This window comes from Mauremys reevesii, linkage group 9 (genome assembly GCF_016161935.1).
Source record: "Mauremys reevesii isolate NIE-2019 linkage group 9, ASM1616193v1, whole genome shotgun sequence".
In the NCBI taxonomy this organism is placed as follows: Eukaryota; Metazoa; Chordata; order Testudines; family Geoemydidae; genus Mauremys; species Mauremys reevesii.
In genome coordinates, this window is record NC_052631.1 from 19973592 (window position 1) to 19996001 (window position 22410).

Below are 22410 nucleotides of genomic sequence, written 5' to 3' on the forward strand. Positions count from 1 at the left end.
TTTTAAACTAAGGTTACATTTGTATTAAAACCCATGGCTACAGGGCTCATCCTAAAAGGGATGAACTAACGTTTGAGCTGCTTACTCAGAGAGAACTTTCTAATCCTGGTAGCTGCAAATTCAAATCAGACTATAATTTTACATTATTTACATAATCAGATAAAATTATGATATAATTGGATTACAAGATAGCCTGGAAATTATTCTTTTTTTGTTTGTTTGTTGTGCTTATCTTTATTAAAATATATATAGATAAGTGGTTTGGGGCTTCTGCTCAATGGGGAAGGCAAGAGGAAGAGTAGGGTTGGGGGATGAGCTTATAAGAGCAAGAATATGGGGACAAGAAATAAGGGATAGGAATTGGACCACTGGTCCAATACAGTAGACATCTTATTCAGTATCCTACCACCAACAGTACTTAATACCAGATGCTTCAAATGTAGCTGCAAGAAATGCCAGGATGCATATTTATGGAATAACCTGCCTATAGGAGATGTTTCTTCCTAAATCCTGTCAGTTTCAGGCTAACTAATCCCTGAACCATAAAGGGTTATATTCTTTTTTCCCATTAAAAAAACCCCTACAATTCAAGTTGCTAAATCAAGCAAAATAATTATGAAATGGAAGAATTAAGTATGCTTGTACAACCTTAATTTGGCTCTGTTGTGCATAGGCCTTTTGATGCATGATCAAATTTAGTTTAATTACATGATCATATAATATTCTTTTCCACAGGACCCCTGCCTCTTTCAGTGCACAGGACAGGAGATGCTCACTGGATGAATGCCTATTGGATACTTTGTTTTAGCCTCATTGTTCAGTGTGTGGCCCTGTGCCTTCTTTACTGCACACTGTTCAAATCTTGATCTGAATACAGAATTACAAATTTCCTCATCGGTCTTTTTATGATGCTCATCACTGTGTTTTCTGAATGTTTCACAAAAAATAGTTTATTTTCACAACCCTCTTTTGATGTTAAGTGACATTATCACTCACCTTTTACAGAAAGATTAAGGTCAAAAGTGTCCACTAATTTGGAATTTCCAATACGAGATGCCTATGGCCCAATTTTTCCAAGTATGTAGCATTATGTAGCTCTTTGTGTGTTAAAAGCACAGCTACCATTGACTTCGGCTGCAACTGAAAGTGCTCAAATCAGACCTCAGTGTCTCAAATTTTTCCCCAATGCCTGGCCCCTTCTTCTCCATCCCCTCCAGCCTGTTCTTGTCCCAGTCCAGTTTCCTCCCTCTTCTCTGGCTCCATGTCCCAGTCCAAGTCTCCCTTCCCAGGGTCCACATCCAAGTCTCCTTGCCCAGCCTACCTCCTCCTCCAGTTCATCTTGTCTTCATCCCTTCTCTACGCAATCCCCAATCTCCACCCCCTGCCTACACTGGGTTCCTCATCCCAACCTCCTCCTCTTTTCCTATGTCCAACTTTGTCCCCTCTAAATTTGAGTTAGGCTGCTTCCTCCTCCAGATTACTTTGAAGGAGGAGCATAGAGAGCACAGGAGAGAGGCTTCCTGCCCTTAGTTCCAGTGCCCTCCTGCTGCAATTGTTCATCCTAACAGCTAAGTTTAGCTCAGCACTTTCTGCCCTGAGAAGAGGCATGCTCAGTCACTGTTGGGGTATAATGCATGCACCATCCAGTTAGAGATAGGAGCGGTGAGGGGATGCACCATTCCCAGTCTGATGGCATCTTTGGAGAACTGAGTGGCTAAACTCTAACAATGCTCTACTAAACATCTGCAAGCAGATTTTTCAAAGGCTTGTAATTTGACCAAATTTGGGTGGATTTTCACAGGGACAGGAAAAGGAATGTCCCTGGCACTAGGGCAACTCCCCTGCCAAAGGTCAAATCCCTATTTCAAAGCATGAAGGCACTAGAACTTCAACACAATAGCTAACAGCATAATTAACATGGGCAAAACAATATTTCTTTCCTTGCCATTGTTCTCAGAAAAAAAATGTCAGGTTTTTGGCTGACATTTTCTCAAACATCACCCTGAGGCAAACACCCATCATGGAAAATTTCAGCCCAAATGGTTGATGTTCAGTAAAATTATAAGCAACTGAAAACAGGGTCTTATAATGGGAAATGCTGGATATCTTTAGATGACTTTACCAGCTCCCCCGTAATAAAAATGGGCAAGAAAAAACTAAAGAGAAGACACAAGAAGAAAGAGAAAGAGGGGTATGGGATTAACAAGATTGAGAGGGGCATGATGGGTAGGCAGAGCATGGCCCAGCAGTAAGGGGAGTGTGGCAGAAAAAGAAGAAAACAAAGAAAGTGAGATTACTAATTAGAAAACCAAAGGTTCCACTGGGGGCAGAAAGCTTTCAGTGTTGTGACAGTAAAGCAGAGATGTACACTCTACTGAGCATGCTCACTGTAGCATGAGTGCCCAAATGTCTGCAGATCCCTTCTCCTACAGCTCTGCAGAAAGAAAGGGTTCACAAAAGCATTCATGTCCTATTATTGCTGCTCCTGTCTCGTGAGAGTGGAGGTGGTTTGAGGAGTAAAGTAAGAACTCTATAGGCCTAAGACTTTTATAGGGCTTTCCACAAGGCTTCCACCAAACAAAGTGCAAGAGGTGAGGAAGAGCCTGCTGGAATTAGTGTCCCAGGTAGCGTGGCAGCACTTCTCATGTAGCTTCTCACTGCCAGCCTTTGCACCCATGTTCTGCTCCCTTTGGGAGCTGCTCTTGACTAGTGAGTAAGGAGCAGTTCAGGAGAGTTAGGAGTCTGCAGCCTTTTCTTATCATTCTCAGCACATGAATACTGGCAATTTTCTGGCTTTAACTGCCTAGAACTGTTGATATTAGTATAACAATCTAGTTTATATATTTATGAACCATTAATAAATCATTAAATGCTAACTCTACTGCTTTTATTTCTCCATTAAAACTTTTCCTCTTGTTGATCTTTATTGTCTTGAACATTTTCACCCACAAACACACTGAAATAACTATTCCGTAAAGAATGGCTTCTAAATTATTAGTGAGACAAGGTCGGGCAGTAATATCTTGTAGTAGACCAACTTCTGTTGGTGAGAGGGACAGAAGAAGAGCTCTGTGTAAGCTCTAAAGTTTGTCTCCCTTACCAACAGAAGTTGGTCCTGTACAACGATATTGCCTCCCCCACCTTGTCTCTCTAATATTCTGGGACCAATACGGCTACAACAACACTGCATATAACAATTCTAAATTATTTACAGCCAGAAAATGGTCTTTGCCGTGTTATCAGACAGCATCATTTAACGAACCATTTTATATCAGTTGAGTAATCAAGAACATATATCACCACCATAGCAGCAACTGGAACGTTATTGATCACAATGCAGCTGATTGTTCCTTGTTAGTGCTGTAAACTGGACGGTCAGACCTTGTACCATAACTATTTATAGACAGATCTAGCTCTCTTTTACTCTTTTCTAGATATGCATTTTTTTAAAACTTTCAGAATGTGCAAGGTAGTCTGGTAAGAGAAGCTGCATTTTACTAAAAAAACAAAAACAAAAAAACAGCAGATCCTCTTCTGGTGTAAAGTAGCTCCATTGCCTCCTACTTTTATATCCAGACAACACAGTCATGCAGTACTTTGTACCCCGCTATCACAATGAGCCTCCATACTGTCCTTATCCACAGAACTAGATCTGCGATCCTGACTTCGTACTTAATACCTGCTGTTAGATTCTAGGCAGAAATTACATGGTTCTGCACTGTAATCTAGATGTTAGGATTCTACACTGAGGCTAATATTGATTCAATCTCATTTTTACTTTTCAATAGGTTTAAGCAAGAGAAGTTCTCGAGGAGCTAAAAAACGATCAGAGAAATGTGAAAAGAATGGAATTCATGTTTCTAATACTTCTTCAATTTTCAGCTGACCACGATTATCCCTTGTCTAAAAAATTCCAAACCCTTGTTAATAGTAGCAAGATACCCAGAGACCAAATTCTGCTCTAAGCTTCCCTTAGTTAAGTCTATGTAAAGCTGTAGCTCAAGGCACCATTTGGCCTCAACTTCATCCAGAAGAGGCCAAAACACTTAAGTTTCAAGCTGATTTTTACAAGTTCAGTATGTGCTATTGTTTTCTAAGTGACTTTGCTCTACCATTTATTACCGAAGAGAGCAGACTAGGGAAAAATGACAAGATTCTTTTAAATTTATTATACAAAAAGCTAATAAACATTACTGGGGATTTATTATTGAATATTTTTTCTTTCGGAAGGATACCAACCCTATCATTTTCCATAAACCCAAATGTGAACTGAAATGCAAACTACACAATGACTTCACGGTTGAATTAAGTACACAGAATTCTTTTTTACGAGCTTCAAAAATTGTGTGAATATATCTTTAATTTATTAGAGGGGCTTCTGGGAGTGCCGCTGTACTTAATGGCCTGTCAATGCTTTCTGTAGGAACCCCAATTTCCAGGGGGTTGTAACTCAGCCTAGTTTGAAACCATACTGAGTATGAAACTTGGTACTTACCTTGTCAGGTATAAAAACAAATGTTAACATCCCTCATACATAACCAATTTGCAGAGAGATGTGCTTTTATTGCAAACTTCTACATATATATAAAAAGAATTACTTTTATAAAGGGGAATTTTTACTCCTTTATGTGAGCCGGTGCCATTTGGTAGTAACAAGGTTTTGAAGTCACAATGTTTATACAGCATGTGCAATAGCTACAGGGCATATAAACTTGCTGCTTTTTCATAATAGTTTTACTAATACCGTATGAGCTTTTGGAATGTTTAAATATACATTTATAAACCCCATTTTTTAGGATGTGCTATCACACAATGACTTGTTATGCAAGTTGTAAGAGGAAATGAGCATTTTATATACTAAAAATCTGAACAATTTAGTTGACTTTAAACTTTTTGGGAGAGGCAGGGAGGTGGTTTAGTTGCAGTGTTTATAGCTTGATTTTTGAAAGCGCTCAGTGTCCCAGTTCAGGATAACGACAACTGTTCCCCCCCCCCCCTCCATGGTCCCTTGAGGGCATCCACTCTAACTCCTAGCTCCTCAGCCATCACCTTTCTTGAGCAGAGACTCATATCACTGTTCCTCCTGAGCAGGGTATAATTGGGTCTCTGTGGGTCACAACTAAGAATACCAAATTCAGGACAAACTTAGGCTTGTAGCAGTGATGGAATAAACTGCTAGCTTAAGTCAAGTCTCTGGTTGCTCCAAAATCATTGGAAGGTCCTCACTCCCTTGGTTAGAATGTTCCCCTTAGTATAAGTCCATAGTTTTGAGCAGAAAAGAGGCTTGAGCAGGAAAGAAGCCAGCAGTTTATTCAATCTCTGCTACAAGCCTGAACCAAGACCTTTGCAATTATTGTACGCATTTGATTCCTTTTAACCAATTTTAACTCTCACCTTTCTTTTTTTTTTATAAATAAACCTTTAGATACTAAAGGATTAGCAACAACGTGATTATTAGGTAAGATCTGTGATATATATTGACCTAGGTGTGTGGCTGGTCCTTTGGGATCAGAAGAACCCTTTGTTTGATAAAACTGGTTTTAATGTACCATTCACCTGCAAGTCTAGTGCCGGAGTCAGCAACCTTTGGCACACGGCCCATCACAGTAATCCGCTGGTGGGCCATGAGATGTTTTGTTTACGTTGACTGTCTGCAGGCACAGCCCCCCACAGCTCCCAGTCAGTGGCATAGCCAGGTGGAGGGAACAGGGGAGCAAAAAAAAAAAAAAAAAAAAGCGCCACCCACTGTGGCGCTTTTACTCATTCGGCAGCGCTCCGAGTCTTCGGCGGCGAGCCCTTCACTCACTCCGGGTGTCTTCGTCGGCAATCCCCTCACCAGAGATTATATACAATCCCAGGCCACAATAATACATAAACCACTCGTTTAATATAATGGACCTCAAAGAGACTTAAACGTAATTAAAGTCTTCCAAGGATATTGTAACACGTGTCACAATCAGAGCCCACAGCTGAGGTCAGGTTTTCTGCTTCGATTTGGGCACCAGATTAAATGGGCAGATTTCCCATGGAAGCTCTTTTGAAAATCTTGCCCCAGTTGTGGCTGCTGGGTACAGCTGAAAATCTGGTTTTTCAGATTTGAGAAAATGTCCATTGATCATGCAAGAAATCCTACTACACAATAGTACGACATTATTTTATAAACATTAGTCTTAATCATTTTAAAAACCTGATTTTTTTTTACAGTGTTATCTTAGGGACTGCTTTAATAAGGATCTTCAAGGTTTAGGCTTTTTTGAACAAGGAGGACACATTAGCACAGATTAATTCATCTGTGTTATAACTCCTCTTACTGACAGGTAGCTGGGGTTACACTCCCCAAAACACTATGGATGAGATTTTCTAATGATTTTCTAACGTACTAAATCATGGCCTAACACTGCTCCCATTGAAGTCAACGGGCATTTCTCCATCAACTTCTGTGGGGCTAGGATTTCAACCATTGACTTCATAGGAATTGGAGCAGAGTTAGGCCAATATGGAGTACTTTTGAAAATTCCACCTTAACTTGTCCTCAAAGTGATTAACTAGAACATTCCTGTACACTATCCTTTGTAATTTATGCAGAGAATGAGGAAAACTTGAAGGCAAGTGAACAACTAAAACTCTGTACAAATAATCAGAATCCCAAACTCTTCCTACCTGACGGGGGCCTAAATAAACAGCAAAAAAGTCTGGTTGGATTCAGTGATTTAGTCATATCTTAAATATTTTAGACTGCATTGATGTGGTCATGTCATGACTATTATATGTAGGTACATTAGTCACTCATGAGATCCCCATATTGTGCTAGGTGCTGTATATTTTAAAGGATTTACAAATATTCTTTCAGTTTTGTTGCTTTCCTCTCCTTGGCAAAGATCAGATGTTTCTTAATCTCCACTCATTTTAAAATTTCCTAGACTCAGCCCTCCAGAAACTCTTCACCCCCTCCCAGACTCTGCAGAGTTCTTCGTCACTATTGTACGGTGCTACCTCCCAGGCCTCTCTCCCTGGAGATCAAGCACCTCTCAAGTTGCTGAACATCAGGGCTTCTTCCCTGAAGTCTCTCTTCTCCCAGGTCTGCTTTAGAAGCCTTGTTCTCCCTTTCTCAGAGTGAGGAAACTCCTAGATACCTTCTTCCTGAGTTTCTCTCCCCATTGCCCTGCACTCTTTCCCTTTATACAAATCATCCTGTCTGGTTCTTGCCAGCTGGGTCTAATCCTTAATTACCTGTCTTCCCTCCAGGGGCCACAGAATGGGTTAATTAGACTCACTGGCTCCCCTTAACTCTATCAATGCCAGTGTGGTGTACAGACTCCCAATCACAATTATGATCTCAGCATATTTGGGCCCCAATTCAGGAAAGCATTTAAGCATGTGCTTAGTTCTCTCTCTGCTTAGGACATCACTTAAGCACATGCTTAATTCCCATTGAGAATGATGGGATTTAAGCACTTTCTTAAATGGTGTCTTGAGTTAAATAAAATGCCTGAGCACAGGCTAAGAGAAATCATGGTCAGAAATCATGCTTGCGCTCCTTTTCCTTCTCTTCTCATTAAAATTATTTTTAAAATGTGCATTTTCCCTTTATCCTACTCTGTTTAGTATTCACCATTAATGCATTGATTTATTGCATGACACCACTTCTAAATAAAGTCACAAGTCAGATGGAGATGGGGCAGTAAACTGAAGGTGACTTAAACCATGCTGGAAAGTTACAGATGTGACTTGGTTCCACAGGAGAAGCTCAGGAGACAAGGATATTTCTTAGTTTTAAAGACCTCTCTAATTGGATATTTGCTGGAGAGACTAACAAAATAGACAGTGTGCAGGAGCTAAGTTGAAACTATCGACACATTTCACTTAGGTTGCTGAAATGCCATCAAATACTACAGTAACTTTCACATGTAGCCAGTCTGGGCTAAATCTGAACCAGCAACCTATAGGTGAAAGGTTCTGTATCCAAGTCCAGGCCTGTGAACCATTCATTTCCATCAACCCATTTCCAGGGGTGCCCAACCTACGGCCCACCAGAACATTTCATAAGGCATATGGCCTGCTTTCACGCAATATACTAACAGGTGATTCATTAGCATTTTGGCATGTTTACATCATTTTAGTTTACACGTCTGTAAATAGACAATACTATACATAGAAACAACCTAGCTAAATACAAGCTGATCTTAAAATATAAATCAATACAAGTGACTTTAAATCTTATTAAAATATGTAGAATCTGTTTGGCCCACACAGGCTCGTGCTTAGGTTTATGTGGCCCTCCTGTGTAATAAGGTTAGGCACCACTGTCAGCAAAGTAGCAGATAAGATTAGCTGTAAGATGGAGTTTTCAGTGATAGAGCTATTTCTGCCTCCATTTCCAAGCATTTTTAAAATGAAAATATAATTTGCTGATTGACAAGATGCTTTGCACTGGTTAAAAATAAAGGCCCTTTCCATCCCCAAAACACACAATTTTCTGCTCATGTAGATCCCACCTTTAATTACCAGCTGCTGCAAAATGATCTTCTTATGATCATTAACTGCCAAACCTTGAAACAGTGCATCTCTTATTGCCCGCTGTATTCAAATAGTCCACCTGTTTCTAATTAGTCAAACTACCACAGCCTACCTACAGTAAGTCTATTTAGATGATATACTATATCTGCCAAATGCTTCAGTTGCTATAATGTCATCAAGGCAATCATATTGTTTTATTAAATGGCATCAACTGTCTTTACTACAACTGTGACTGAAATCAGCAATATTAACAATTCAGAGACGGTAAACATGAAACATTTCATTTCAGCACAGCCATTGCTAATGATGATTACTTGTACTGTATTTTGCAGTCAGTTTTAATGAAGGCTCACTAACATAGGATTTCCAGGAGTTCAACTTGTCTAAATTAGTCTTACCAAAATAATAAACAGGATTATATAGATGATTATGACACAACGCAGTGCAATTTTATTTATTTGCTTTGCTCAGTTGCTGGAATATGATGGTTCTGGTCTTCAATAAAAAAATTCAGCCTCTGCTACCAGTGTGAATTTAACATACCCTACTATCCATTATTTTAAGCAAACTTAACATTTTTTCTTTGGCAGTAAAATTACTTCTATTGCCCAGCATGAGAATAATGTAGTTTGTCAATAATTTGTCACATTGTTTCTTAGAGATGAACATGAATCCAAACCTCTAAATGTCCCTGGACTTTGGGGGCATTCAGGTCTGAACCAAATGGAGCTGTGGCTCAGGCCCATATCTATTCATTTTAAAGCACATATTGGTATTTCAGATTTATTTACAATGAACCCTGACAGATTATCACAGAAAAACCCAGACTGATAAAACTCATCTGATTTTAGAGAGGAGTAGAATTTGGCTCAGCAATTTATAGAGAGAGAGAGAGAGACCATCAAAAGTCAGCTGCTATCTTGTCTGGTATTTTAACAAGTATTATAAGCCAGATCTAGATGCTTTCTCTTTAGCATGAAAAGCCTCTTAGATCTCTCTCTAACATTACTCTTATTATGATAATACAGTATATAATCATTGTATGTACATTTGTTTATCTGAGTAATGACATGAGTTCACAGACCAAACTATGGTCAAAGAACATGAATCAAGTTTAATTTTCTTATGATCTGATGAACAAAATTGTGAAATGTTGCTGGTGCAAAAGTCTCTGAAAACAAACTGAGCAACAAAAATGTTCAATTTTACCAAACACTATCAGTCAGTCGGGCACATTTCTTAGAATGAGCCTGGTTCTAAATTTAACTACACCACTGTAAAATCAGGAATACTGCAACCAAACAGGTACTGAATTTAGCTCTAGTTACCAAAGAGAATCAAATGACTCATATAAAACATTGACACTAAAAGGGATTTCTAGATCTATTACTTTGTGCCTGCATACTTTTACGCTTATTAAATTTCTCCCAAAAGAATAAAATTTCACAATGAACTGTTTAGCATGTAGATTACCCCGCGATGAAACATAAAACATTTCACACCTTTCAAAGCTTTTGATTGCAGATACCAAGACAAGAATCGTGCAAATGAAACAAGATTTGGGGCCGGCAAACTGTAGATCAACATGTTTAATTTAAAGCTAAATTTGTACCAGCAAAGAATAGAAACTGTAACTTTTAGTGCTATACATAATTCATAACAACCTTAGGGCATTTTGCAACATCTGAAATTAAATAGGAAATGAATTATTCCCTGAAGGTAGCTAGGGTTGATGTTAGAAATGCATTTAAAAATAAGTACACAAATAGTTCATTCCCTTATTGTACACATTACTCAGCAGATCTCATTACAGATCCCTTGCCACATTTCCATTACCTCAAACCTCCTGAATGTAATACCTCCAGCATGCTCCTGGCCACACCTTAGAGAGGCATGCCTGCTCAGTGGCTCTCCTGACATAAATCTGTACACACACACAGTGCCTTATGATTGCTGAAGGCTGGGTTAAGTATAAAAAAAAGTGTCATCGGTTATAATTATGGGATTAAAAAAGAAGACACCCCTTTCTCATTGGTAATCCCAACCTAAAATTTTGGATGAGATTTTTCATACTTGCTAATACTTTCAAAGTCCACACTGAAATGAATGGAGAAAGTTCCATTTCATTTCAACAAGAAAAAGAGTAAGACAACTAAAGGTGCATGAAATGTCCACAACTACAGGGACAAATTCTGACTTCTAGCTCTGAGTTGGTAGCAACATAGCCCACTAGTCATCCCCCTGTCTTCAGTTAGATTATTTGTGGACTAACATGCTGGTCATTGTGATTAAGGAGATCAGTATCTGGCTCTAAATTTTAAGTGCTTGCTCCTTGAGCCTTTGGAGTGGGGGGGGCGGAGAGAATTTGGAGGAACTTTTTTTTTTGTTAACAACAATTATTTTGCAGGATCCTATTGATAGCCTGAAATGACCCTTGGGTCCACATAGTATATGTGAACACCCTAGGATGTCCACACTCATATGGTGATCTATAGTAAGTAAATTTCATTGTTACCCTCTCACATCCCTCTTTAACACACTGTCTTTTTGGTCTGGATGCATTTGCAATATAGATGCATAGTTCTGAATGCCTGACTGAAGAATTCCAGTGCAAAGGTGTACCTTAGTCACAACACTTCACACACACTTAGAATGCCCATATTGACCCGTTCATGCAGTGTACACAGGGCCGGCTCCAGGCACCAGCGGAGGAAGCACGTGCCTGATGAGGCACATGCTAAGGGGCGGCATAGTTCATGTGGCTTTTTTTTTTTTCCTTCAGCAATTCAGGTGCTGAATTCAGAGCAATTCAGAGCGCCTTTTTTTGCGCGCGCGCGCTTGGGGCAGCCAAAATGGTAGAGTGTACAGATGTGCAGACATAACATGGAACTTTTCTTGTAGTGTGGGGGAGATTTTTTTTCCCCCAAAAAATGCACCATGTTTCAAGGGATGCTCCCACGCCTTATTGCAAGTTGGGGACTAACTTCCTCTCCTCAGCTGATATCATTCTATTGTGCAAATCCTATTGATTCTGGCTTCACATTGCAGTTGAGCCCTGACTTCCATCTTTGCTCTTATCAATTTCCATCCAAGCTGACCACATTTGAGAGAGAACACTACTTCATGAGAATCTGCAGTGATCAATAACCTTGAACTTCACATTGTAAAATGGAGACTCCTGAGTGGCTATTCATGGTTCCTACTTCGATCATTTTGTGAGGTTTCATTGATCCAGAAGAGATTTATGTAAACTGAACTGAGCTTGTCATAATAAAACATCAATGTAAAACGCATCACATCATGATTAACTTCCAATGATGCACAAGTAAAATAATTAAATATAAGCAAATTTCAAGGCTAGAGAATCAGTTTTCTTTTATACCACTAAAATATTTTCTTTCCTAATCCACATTAATTGAATCTGAAATGTTAAAGTGTTCAAAAGCTATATTCAGGTAAAGTATCTGGCCTAATAATGACTGAAACATTGGTCATTACTTACTGCATACTATGTACAGCAAAGGCTTTTTAAAAAAGTCAATACCATTAACAGATTAATTCAATTTTAAGAATGGGGAAGGGAACCTATGAGAATCTCAGACACCATTGTGTCCAGATGTTTGTCAAATGCTGACTTTTTAATGGCAGCCATTCTGGTGCCATCATATCATATATTATTGGAAAATTATCCAATCAGATTATTAACCAGTTCAAGTAAAAATAGCGAGCGTTAAACTGAACTGGTGGGAACTGTTCATTGCAGCTCCCTTGGGGCAGATCAATAATGCCACTCCAGGAAGTAAGAGTGGGGACAGGAGAAGCTGACCCATGATGAACAAAAAAGAGAAAGTAAAATATAGATGCTAGTGACAATGTGTGGGGATGGCTAGGCATTTCAATTCAACTGGAAGATTTTTCTCCTTTATTGGATGAAGTATCTGAGAAGACTGATCCAAATGAGTCAGAGGGCAAATCAAGGTTGTGAGGAGCCCTGCCTGAGATGTTGAGGAGGCACCAGGAGAAATTACTCTAAATGATCACCCCATCTTAGTGCTATAAAATTCTGTTCAGTTTCTCAAAAGTTTCTGTGCCTGTATGTTTCCTCTGTTCAGAACCTGAGACACACACAGTATTTTGAACACAGGTTATGTGTCTTCCCTTATGTAAGAATTAAGGATTAAAACAAAAAAGAATGGGACCATGTGGGAAGTGCAAAGGAAACCAGGTAACATATAGGTAGGCAATGGGCTTGTCCAGAGATTCATGGTTGTAAAAACAAGTATAGTTGATTCAACTGGAAGTTAAGTGGCCCAGGAATGTTCTGCTATATATGACCCCTGAATAATACTGTCAAGATACTAAAAGAAGAGTCATGAAATAGCTGTCAGGCTTTGTTTCTCTTTTGCATTTCTTAAACTGTGTGCAGTTTTTTCTGGATACTAATAATTAGTTTTTCTGTATATGACAGTAGCACCTAGAAGCCCTAACCATAGATGGAACCTCAGTGTGCTTCCTGTGCATACAAACACCTACTAAGGGAAATTCTTTGCCTCTAACACACAGTTACCTATTTGATTCAGGTACCAATTACAGGTCTTGTACTTCAATACCTTCCATAGAGCCATTTTAATTCTAAGGACCTGAGCCACCTCTCATTTATATCAATGGCAAAACTTGCCTAGACCATAGTGGTGGGGGGAAAGGTCAGCCCTTAACAGGATTAGGGTGTTGATAATCTGGAAGCATTTAAGGAATTCCTTTATCTTGAGGTTTTCTGCCTCAGGGAGTCTCAGATTGTTCTTTCTTGATTGATTTTCTAACTCCTTTAGATATCTTGGGGGACATTAGTGGGGTTTTCAAAGTCAGGCATTAATTTAAAATAACTTAATTTAGCAATTCTAGTTGTTACTTTTGAAGGTCTTTTTTAATGGCATGAGCCTCCACAGAACCCATCAATCTTGTTACTTTCCCCGATTGCTCTCAAGATATCTTTGTCATTACATAAAGCCTCTTTCAAGAACATGTATTCATTCAAAAGACTCATATCTCATTATGAGTTAGCTGGGGAACATCTCATTGACTGGGGACACAGAGCTCAAATATCACTACAAACTTCCCTAATTTCAGTGACTTTTTCCCCTCACTGTTTCACATACAGATTTATTTGACATGAAACATGCTAAACGATAAAGTCTCAAACACACACAGAGACAGGGACTGTCATGTGAAAGCCCTGTTATTCAGTGTAACGGGTTTATTAATCAATCATTCCAACATTCAGTTGGTCCATTAATATGAAGACTGAAATTAAGTTAATTTTATTTTCTGGATGTTCCTCTGTAACCCTGAATTTTACTGATCCATTGATTGGCAACTGATCTCAAATACACAGATAAACCCCTGTCTACATACATTACCTCTTTCAAAATCCCAAGCTGCTGAATTCTGGTGTTATCAGTAACACACAGGAGATATTTCTTACACTAGACCGCATGTCCATCCGCTTTTATACAGTGAGGTTTTTGAGCACAACTTGGAAAAGGGACTTGTTTATAGACACACATTGAAAGGGCCTTAAGAGTAACTTGCCCTTTCAATGTAACCGAGTATAGTTTTAGTGGTGTCCTATATCTATCACAGCACTGGCTATTTCCCTGTCTGTTTGCCAGACTTATCACTTAATACAAAATAAGACACTAAATAAGTAAATAAATAAGTAAATCTGCTGCCAGAAATTCATAGCTCTAAGATGTGGCGTAAAGCAGTCATTTATTAGGAAATAAGGCTTTCAATGGCATGGCATGTGTGAACTAAACTGTTTTATCCTGCTTTCTAGTACCCACATGCTGGCATGTCCCAAAGTGATTATTTTAAGGCATATGTTTGTGTTTTGTTTCCCCAAGTTAGTTCTACTGTTCTTTGAGTTGTGCATTCCAGCATAAGTGCCTAAAAGTGTCAGGCTCACACAATAATCCCACTGTTTCTAAAGGCTTTTCTTTCCCACTCATCAGAGAGTGGAGGGAAGACAATCCTATAGCAGGATATCACCTTGGAGAGGAAAATGTCTATCTCCAACATTTTTAGAATATTAAAAAGATGTATTACCCCCAGCCCTCTTTTCAATGAAGATGGATATGTTCTTTAACAGAAGAGAACAATAGTGAATCTGATACTTCGATTTTTTATTCTGTCTACACAGCTGTCTGGATTTCAAAAATGTCATGGCTTTCCACATGCAGCCCTTATGACAAAAAAACAGTTACAAGATACAAGATTAGCATCAGGGTTCCAAGAAGCTATTTCTAAACTTTTTAAATTGGGAATTGTTTGAGAACACTGATTCCTCATTGCTACTGGCCCAGTGTGCAGGGATTTTCTACAGTGGAGATAGAGGGCAGCTCTGTTTACCTGGAGTTTGTGTCAGCCACCTAGAAGCCTGGGTTCAAGTGAAAACTGTTTCAATCAAGGCAACTGATGAAAGATTACAGTTATCATTCATTCTTTTCTGCCCTTACCAACTGCAGCTCTTGTTTGCTGAGAACTACAGAGCTGACAATAGGCCCTTCACTAGGGCTATCCTTTTCAGTGCTTATCTAGAATAAATCTGAGTTAGTTCATCTCTAAAACTGATCTCCTCTGCTCTGCCCTAGCTGTTCCTGGGCTTATTCCTTATGGCCTGCTACGGCGCCAACTCTTTTGTTGCTGTGTTGTTTGAAAATCTTGTATGTGCAAGGATGTGCCCTAAAGCACAGCTAGTTGTGCAGTCCTTGATACGCTTGCTTTTGTGCTATCCATTGTGCCAGTACCGACAGCTCTTATTGGCCCAACTCTTAATTTTCAGAAAATTTTGCCACTCTCCCCACCTTCTTTAAAAAAAAATTATGGGAACAACCAGGCAGCCAGAGATTTTGTCCTCTACCCACACACATCAGATATAATTGTATTGAGGCATCCTAAGGAGTACTGATCACACACAATTCCCATTGACATCAGTAGATGCTCACGTTTCGATCCCTTGTGAGTTTATGCATCATCTCAATATTAACCATTAATCTTTGTGAATTGCAGGGTCTCAAAACCTATGGACTTGACTGGCCCTAGTAGTACTACATTAATTAACTGGTTAATTCAGATAAACCCTCCAACCTGTGAGCAGCTTGCTATTTTCCTGCTTCACACAACAGCAGATATCAGCTTGTTAAAAATAAGTCATTCTTCAACATTCTGATTTAAGGCAATGTGTACATTATGTTGTGTCAGGTTGAATTTTGTCTGGATTTGCAAAGTAGGCTGTTGCAGCCCAGTGCACATATCAGGTTGCATCAGAGACATACAGAAATAGTGCTCCTAATAATGGAAGTAGAAAGTGGAAATTAAGCATACATCCTGAGTTTTGTTTCATCTGCAGATCAAAACAGATAGCTTACAGCCCACTATGAATATCACGTATTTAGTACCCAACAACCCAAAACTAAGATATAAACCTCACTAATCTGATACTTCTGAAAATTACTTATGAAATATGGCTGTTGAATTAGAACAACAAATTTAAGTTCCATAACAGTATCTGTCTCCTATTAGCAAAATAATGGAAAATAATGAAAATTCTGGGTGCTGGATTGCCATTGTATTGGCATCTTCATAAGGCCTACCAGCTATAGCATGGAGGTATTGAATGTGAAACAAGGTGGAAAAGAGTCTTTAGGTATTCATTTGTCAAAGTTACTATTACAATACAAAGTTGCTATAAGACAGGGCTTTAATATTAATGGCCATAAAAATGCATTAGTCTGCATCATGGAAAGGAATACAGAAGAAAATAAATGAATGCACCATGAGAAATATAAAGCATTAAATAGCTGTAGAAAAGATGCTGTATCAAAAATGTATGCACATTTCCTAAGGACTAGGATAATAAAAATCCACCTGAATGTTAAAAATATCATCTTGCACTGGTAACATTCATAAATCATAGCACAATTAGTTAATTCAATTCAAAACTCTGTCATAAAAAAGTCATTACTACAATAAACCCTTTGTACCAAAATCACAGCATTCATACAGTGTTATCAGAAGCAAAAGTTTATTGATACACAATCTAGGTGTTTTTTAAAAACTGTGTTTTGTTTCAACCTGATAATATCATTTCAAAAGGCAAAATGGGACACTCACCTTTTCTGTGTAAGGGAGTATCTAACAAGCTACAAAAATAACTACTTTGGCAAACAAAACACACAAAACCTCATGGCCCCTGAGGTGAATAATTAAACAAGGGGGAAACAGCTCACAGAAAGGGATGGTGCAGAAACATTAATTAGTAATAAAGAAAATTGGAAGAATTTGACAAGTAATGTGTGAAAGTGTCAGCTATTAATTGATACAGCAGTTAACACAATAATACTATAATTTGGATAGTATGCAAAAGTCCTGTTGAGAATACGGTCTCTCACACTGTATATCATGTGTTGGCTGCAATCATCCCCAAAAGGGCCATCTGGTGATTTGAGGATAATGTATAGTACAGATTTATATTAATTCTTATCCAACATCTTTGGACATTAGTTCAAATGACATCAGAAGCAGCAAAACACTGGTAATATCCCCTCTAGCTAAGATCTGACTCATGTTTGAAAAGCAAACAAACAAACAAAACCAATGAGCCTTATAAACAGGGAAAGGGAAAACTGGGGAGAAATGTAACAGGAAATAAGAATACTTACCAACTGAGAAACAGGAAGCTGAAGCAAGCAGTTTTCAGTTGCAAAATGGCCACTTTAGGGCCACAGCTGCTTCCGTCTGTCAAATTTAAAGGCTCAGCCCCAGATGGGCAAGCAGAGTAGTATTTTCCTACAGGGAGGCAATCCTGCAATCAGAAGGTTGCTAGTGACTCCTCATAAAGGGACTGTTTCTGCTGATGTTTTCAGCTGGGTGAACCTGACAATCCAAACTCTTCCCAACAATGAATGCTTCATTAAGGAAGTAGCGTAAGATGTTGGTATTTGCATACAAAGCTGATCTTGGTTTCAAATATTTCAAACACAAAAACTCAAAGTGAAATATCCAGGTTACAAATTCAAGCAATTCAAAACCAAAAGACAGGTAACTGTAACCAGTAATCTGGATCTGAACATACCTAAATATTAGTGCTTTTGCAGGGGGACAGAGCAGAAGATCAAATCTGGATCTAAATCTTTTGACTTGGGCCCATGTCTTCAAAATAAAGGTTTACACAAACTCCTGTAAACCAAAAGCTCCAGGTTTCATATCTCTGTCAGGCAACCAGCGGAGAAAATGCAAAGAGAGTCCCAATGGTGCTGAAGATTTGCTTACACTTCAACTCATTATTTATTTTAATTGCAGAGTACTTCTGATGAAAGATCCTCTTGTGAATTACTTCCCTTCCCTGATCTCACACCTTGCTTGATATAGCCACAGCACTTGGATACATGAGGAAAAAAATGATAGTAAGATAGTATCTTAATATACTAGGGCTAGATTTACAAAGGGATTTAGGTGGGCAGCTAACGTTTAGATGCTAAAAAGCCACTGGGGTTTACAAAGGTGGAGTTAGGTGCTCAGGCTTCCTTTACAATAAATGGAGAGAGATAGCTGCTTAAGAGTGGGATTCACAAAAGCCAACACACTGCCCAAGCTGGAGTTAGGCATGCTAGGAACATGTCTACCTTAGTGGATTCTGCAGGTGAGTTAGGTGGGTCAACACCTATCTTTCCCCGGCTTCATGCATTGCACTGGGGCTTAGGGGAGAGAGAGGCATCCAGACCCCTAGAGTGAGGCAGCAGTGTACATGCCTAGAGGCAGAAATATAGGGTATGTCTATGCTGCAATTAGACATTCATGGCTGGCCTGTACCAGCCATGGTACTGGAAGTATTGAATAGGATACCATCTGACTCAAGCTCACGGGGATCAGGCTAAGGAGCTGTTTAATTGCAATGTAGACATTTGGGCTTGGGCTGCACCCAAGCTCTAGCACCCTCCCAATTCACAGGGTTCTAGGGTCCAGGCTGCACTGCAGCTGGAAACTGAACGTCTACAATGCAATTAAACAGCCCCTTAGCCTGAGCCCCGCAAGCCTGAGTTAGCTGACATGACGCAGCTGCACCTTTTTAATTGCAGTGTGGGTATACCCATAGGCAGCTAGAGAACTTTTACATAAAAAACTTGAATGAGTTTAGGCATCTACAGGGTTTGGCAGCAGCTGAGTGGCAGTTTTGTGAATTCCAGTGATGCCTGATTCTGGGATTTAGGCACTAACAGTGGCAGTTAGGCATCTAAATCCCTTTGTTAATCTAGTTCTTAGGATAAATCCCTGTCCCTGCATTAATAATCAGGCCTAGCTTCTATATAGCATTTTTCATCAGTTTTACAAAGGAAGTAATATCAGTATCTCCCTTTGACAGATTGGGAAACTGAGGCACATAGCGGTGAAGTGACTTGCCCAAGGCCATCCAGCAAGCCAGTGGCAGAGCCAGGAATCAAATCTAGATCTCTTGAGTCCCAGTACAGTCATCTATCCATTAATTCACACTGCCTCCATGGGGCCCACTGGAAGGCAATGGGGCTCATAGCAAGCTCATAGGTTCATCCACATCATTCATGTGCACAAGGTGTAGGATCAGGGTCTAATACTGCACTTGCCCATGTAGTATCCCAAGAAAAATAAGGCAGCAGACACATGAATTTCTGTGACATATTACCCCCCCAAAAAGGACTTCAAAGGGAAAAAAGCATTTGCTATGTTTATACATCATAAAGAAGCAAAAGAAAGAAAGAAGAAAACACCAAATATTTTTCTCTCTCCCCTCACCCGCACCCCCAGGTATCTTTTAAGGAGACAAGATGAAAACAAACTAATGTTAATACACTTGGTACAGCTATTTTGTTACCTCACCAGTGCTGTTTGTTCCTCTCCCTGGATGTTGAATGGGGCTGCAGCAAGCAGTAAGCATCACTGTTCACATACTGACAGAAGCTTCACCACCGTGATAGAACCTGCTCTGTAGACCACGTGGGAATGAAAAGCTTTCAAAGCACTGATTCAGAAAGCTGCTGGGAGATTGCACATCAGCTAAACCCCACTACACAGATAAAGCATGTTAGCAGAAATAAAATATCTCTTTTAAATATGTATGGCTGTGATCCTGCAATGACTGTTTTGTGGGCAGACCTCTGAAGTCAATTGACCTGAGCAAGAGCACAGGTGTCTACTCACTCAGAGCTCATTGCGGGGTCGGGGCTGGATTATGATGAAGCATTACTGAAACGTACTTAACAGTTTATAGATGACCATCGCTGATTAATGTGTTCTCTAGATGCAAGTTCAGGAGAATCTCCCCAGCATGCTGCTAACCTTTCACAAAATGATAAATATCCTCCATTATCATACACTTGATTCATAGCGATAATTACCAATAAAACCCAAACAACTCTTCCGTATTTAATTCTAAGTTCAAACCTAATTACCTAAATTTTTATTTATGACATGCTCCTAAAACATGAGCTTTGTGGAATGTTATCTGAATTTTTGGCATTTTTTGATAAGAATAATGAATGTTTATTGAAAACACAGTACTTTACATGGTAATGGCGTAGAAAGCCTTATCGATAACGAGCAATACAAAGAGACATTCATTGGTTGATTTCCCACACTGGTTCATTTGTAAAGGATGCTAATTGAACACAAAAGTTAAAATGTGCATTAAAAAGTGTTTTGTAATTGTATTTTAATTAGAAACAGTAGGTTGCAGATGATTAACTGTAGTCAATTCACATATAAATACCCCATAATTCCAATGAAACCATGGCTCATAAAAATAAACAAACTTTATATTTTCTGTAAGACCATTCTCAATATTTTCTCTGAAGTGAGTGTGTGCTCACACACTCACCTCTACAGTACCTCTCTGTGAACAGGCACAGTAGGGCAGGGTCCTTTCAGTCTACCACCCCCCTTCAATTCTTCCGCTGTCAAGTCTGGTGTCTGTCGTTTTGTGTGGCCTAGCTCTCTGGCTAAGTCACTGCTTGTTCTATCCCCTTTTGTGGATAACAGAAAAGTCAAATACTATGGAACTCAAAGTAGTACCAAGTTTAAAATGGCACCAAAGGCACCGAGCCCATGCTTAGAAGGGGCCCTGGTGCCTGGACTGTGGCCTCCCCCCCCCACCGCTCGTTCCCCTCTGCCTCTCTCCCATTGTCCCCTGCTTGCTCCTCTCCACCCTCTACCTCCCTGTGCAAACAGTGGGCGGAGCCTTAGGGGAAGAGGCCGAGCGGGGGCAGGGACTCAGGGCTGGGCCACAGTCTGGGTGCCAGGACCCACAAAAGATTAATTCAGCCCTGACTCAAAGTTCAGCTGTCTTGGAGTCTCTCCTCCGGCCTCTGTTTAGTATTTGTAGTCCTCAGCAGTTTTCCTTCTGGCAGTGGCTCCTAAGCAGAGGGGACCAGGGAGTCTCCGCATGCCACTGCCCGCAGGCGCCGCCCCCGCAGCTCCTGGCCAATGGGAGCTGCAGAGCTGGTACTTGCAGCAGGGGCAATGCGCAGAGACCACCCCCCCCCACGCCCCACAGGGGCTGTAGGGACATGCCAGCCACTTCCAGGAGCGGAGCAGCATGGAGGGAGGGAAGCAGAGCAGGCAGGGAGCTGCCTTAGCCCTGCTGCACTGCTGCTGACATGTCTCTGAGCACCTCTGGGCCACTTCTGGGAGTGGCACAGGGCCACCAGCCACAGCATGCAGGCAGCCTACACAGCGCGTGCTTGGGGCAGCATGCCGCGGGGGCGCGCTCCGCCGGTCGCCGGGAGGTCCATGTCTGCAGGAGGTCCACCGGAGCCGCGGGACCGGTGACCGCCAGAGCGCCCCCTGTGGCGTGCTGCTGTACTTGGGGTGGCGAAATTGCTAGAGCCGCCCCTGAGCCTACATGCCTAAGCCCTGCTGAGTTGCTGCATTTTGGGGGCCCCACGCCACTGCATGGTGTGTTTAATGGTAAATCTGCTCCTGCACCCTACCCTCCTACTTTACAGCCCTTTTATCCTCACAGATGCTGTGGGACTGCCAATCAGCTCTGGCTGAGTGGGCAAGCAGTTTCTGTGTTAACCATTTGGCTGCCAAAGCAGCATGAGTTGCATAGACCTCAGGACAATGAGAGCCTGATCCTGGAAGCCATCCTCCCACAGATTTATGAAGACTTACAGCATTGTGCCCTAAGCATCCAACTGAGCAAGAATTAATGATGTAATGCATTTAGTACTATTGCCATTAGGATAGTATGAATAGTGGATAGTGGACATTGTGCATTGTAGACTAAGAGCATTTTACATAACTGTAGAAGCTAAAAATATAGTGGAGCTAAAATAATCAATAGATATATATCATTTTATCTAAATTAGGAATGTGGGACTCTTTGCTTTCTTCAGTAACATAATGTAATGCCTTTTCAAGAGCTACTTATAAAATAACTACACTAACAAAGTACATCACATCAAAGAGCACCAGAAAATTATTACAACTTTCCTTCATGTACTGTACCAAAAGATGTTATTTATACTAAGTGAAATGAACCTTGCACTGTTCATATCTCTAATATTTTGCTACCATTTTTCAAATGCATGTACCATGAAATCACTAAACTCAGTATTTGATCAATTCTTGCCTTTCATATCAAACTTCAGTTATTCTTAGTGGTTCCATTATCACCATGGTGTTATTAGCCTTCCCCTTAATTTCTGAGTGCATTAAAGAAGTTTAATTAGGCTAAAATAAAAAACAGCTAAAACTCAGATCCTTTCTGTTCCTAAATTAATTAGCAGTTATGCTTATATTAATGTAAATTGACTAATAATAAATTACATTTTTATTTGTCTTAATTATCAAATTCAGTTG

The 22410-nt window shown here is 40.0% G+C and overlaps 1 long non-coding RNA gene across 1 annotated transcript in view; it reads right to left on the reverse strand.

Annotated features, from left to right (window-relative positions):
* LOC120372338 overlaps positions 1 to 17365 on the reverse strand; it is a 95064-nt gene extending 77699 nt beyond the window's left edge. Inside the window, exon 1 of the long non-coding RNA XR_005584905.1 lies at positions 17238 to 17365. This is a non-coding gene — a long non-coding RNA (uncharacterized LOC120372338). The remainder of the gene's footprint in view (positions 1 to 17237) is intronic.
* Between the last annotated feature and the right edge of the window lie 5045 nt (positions 17366 to 22410).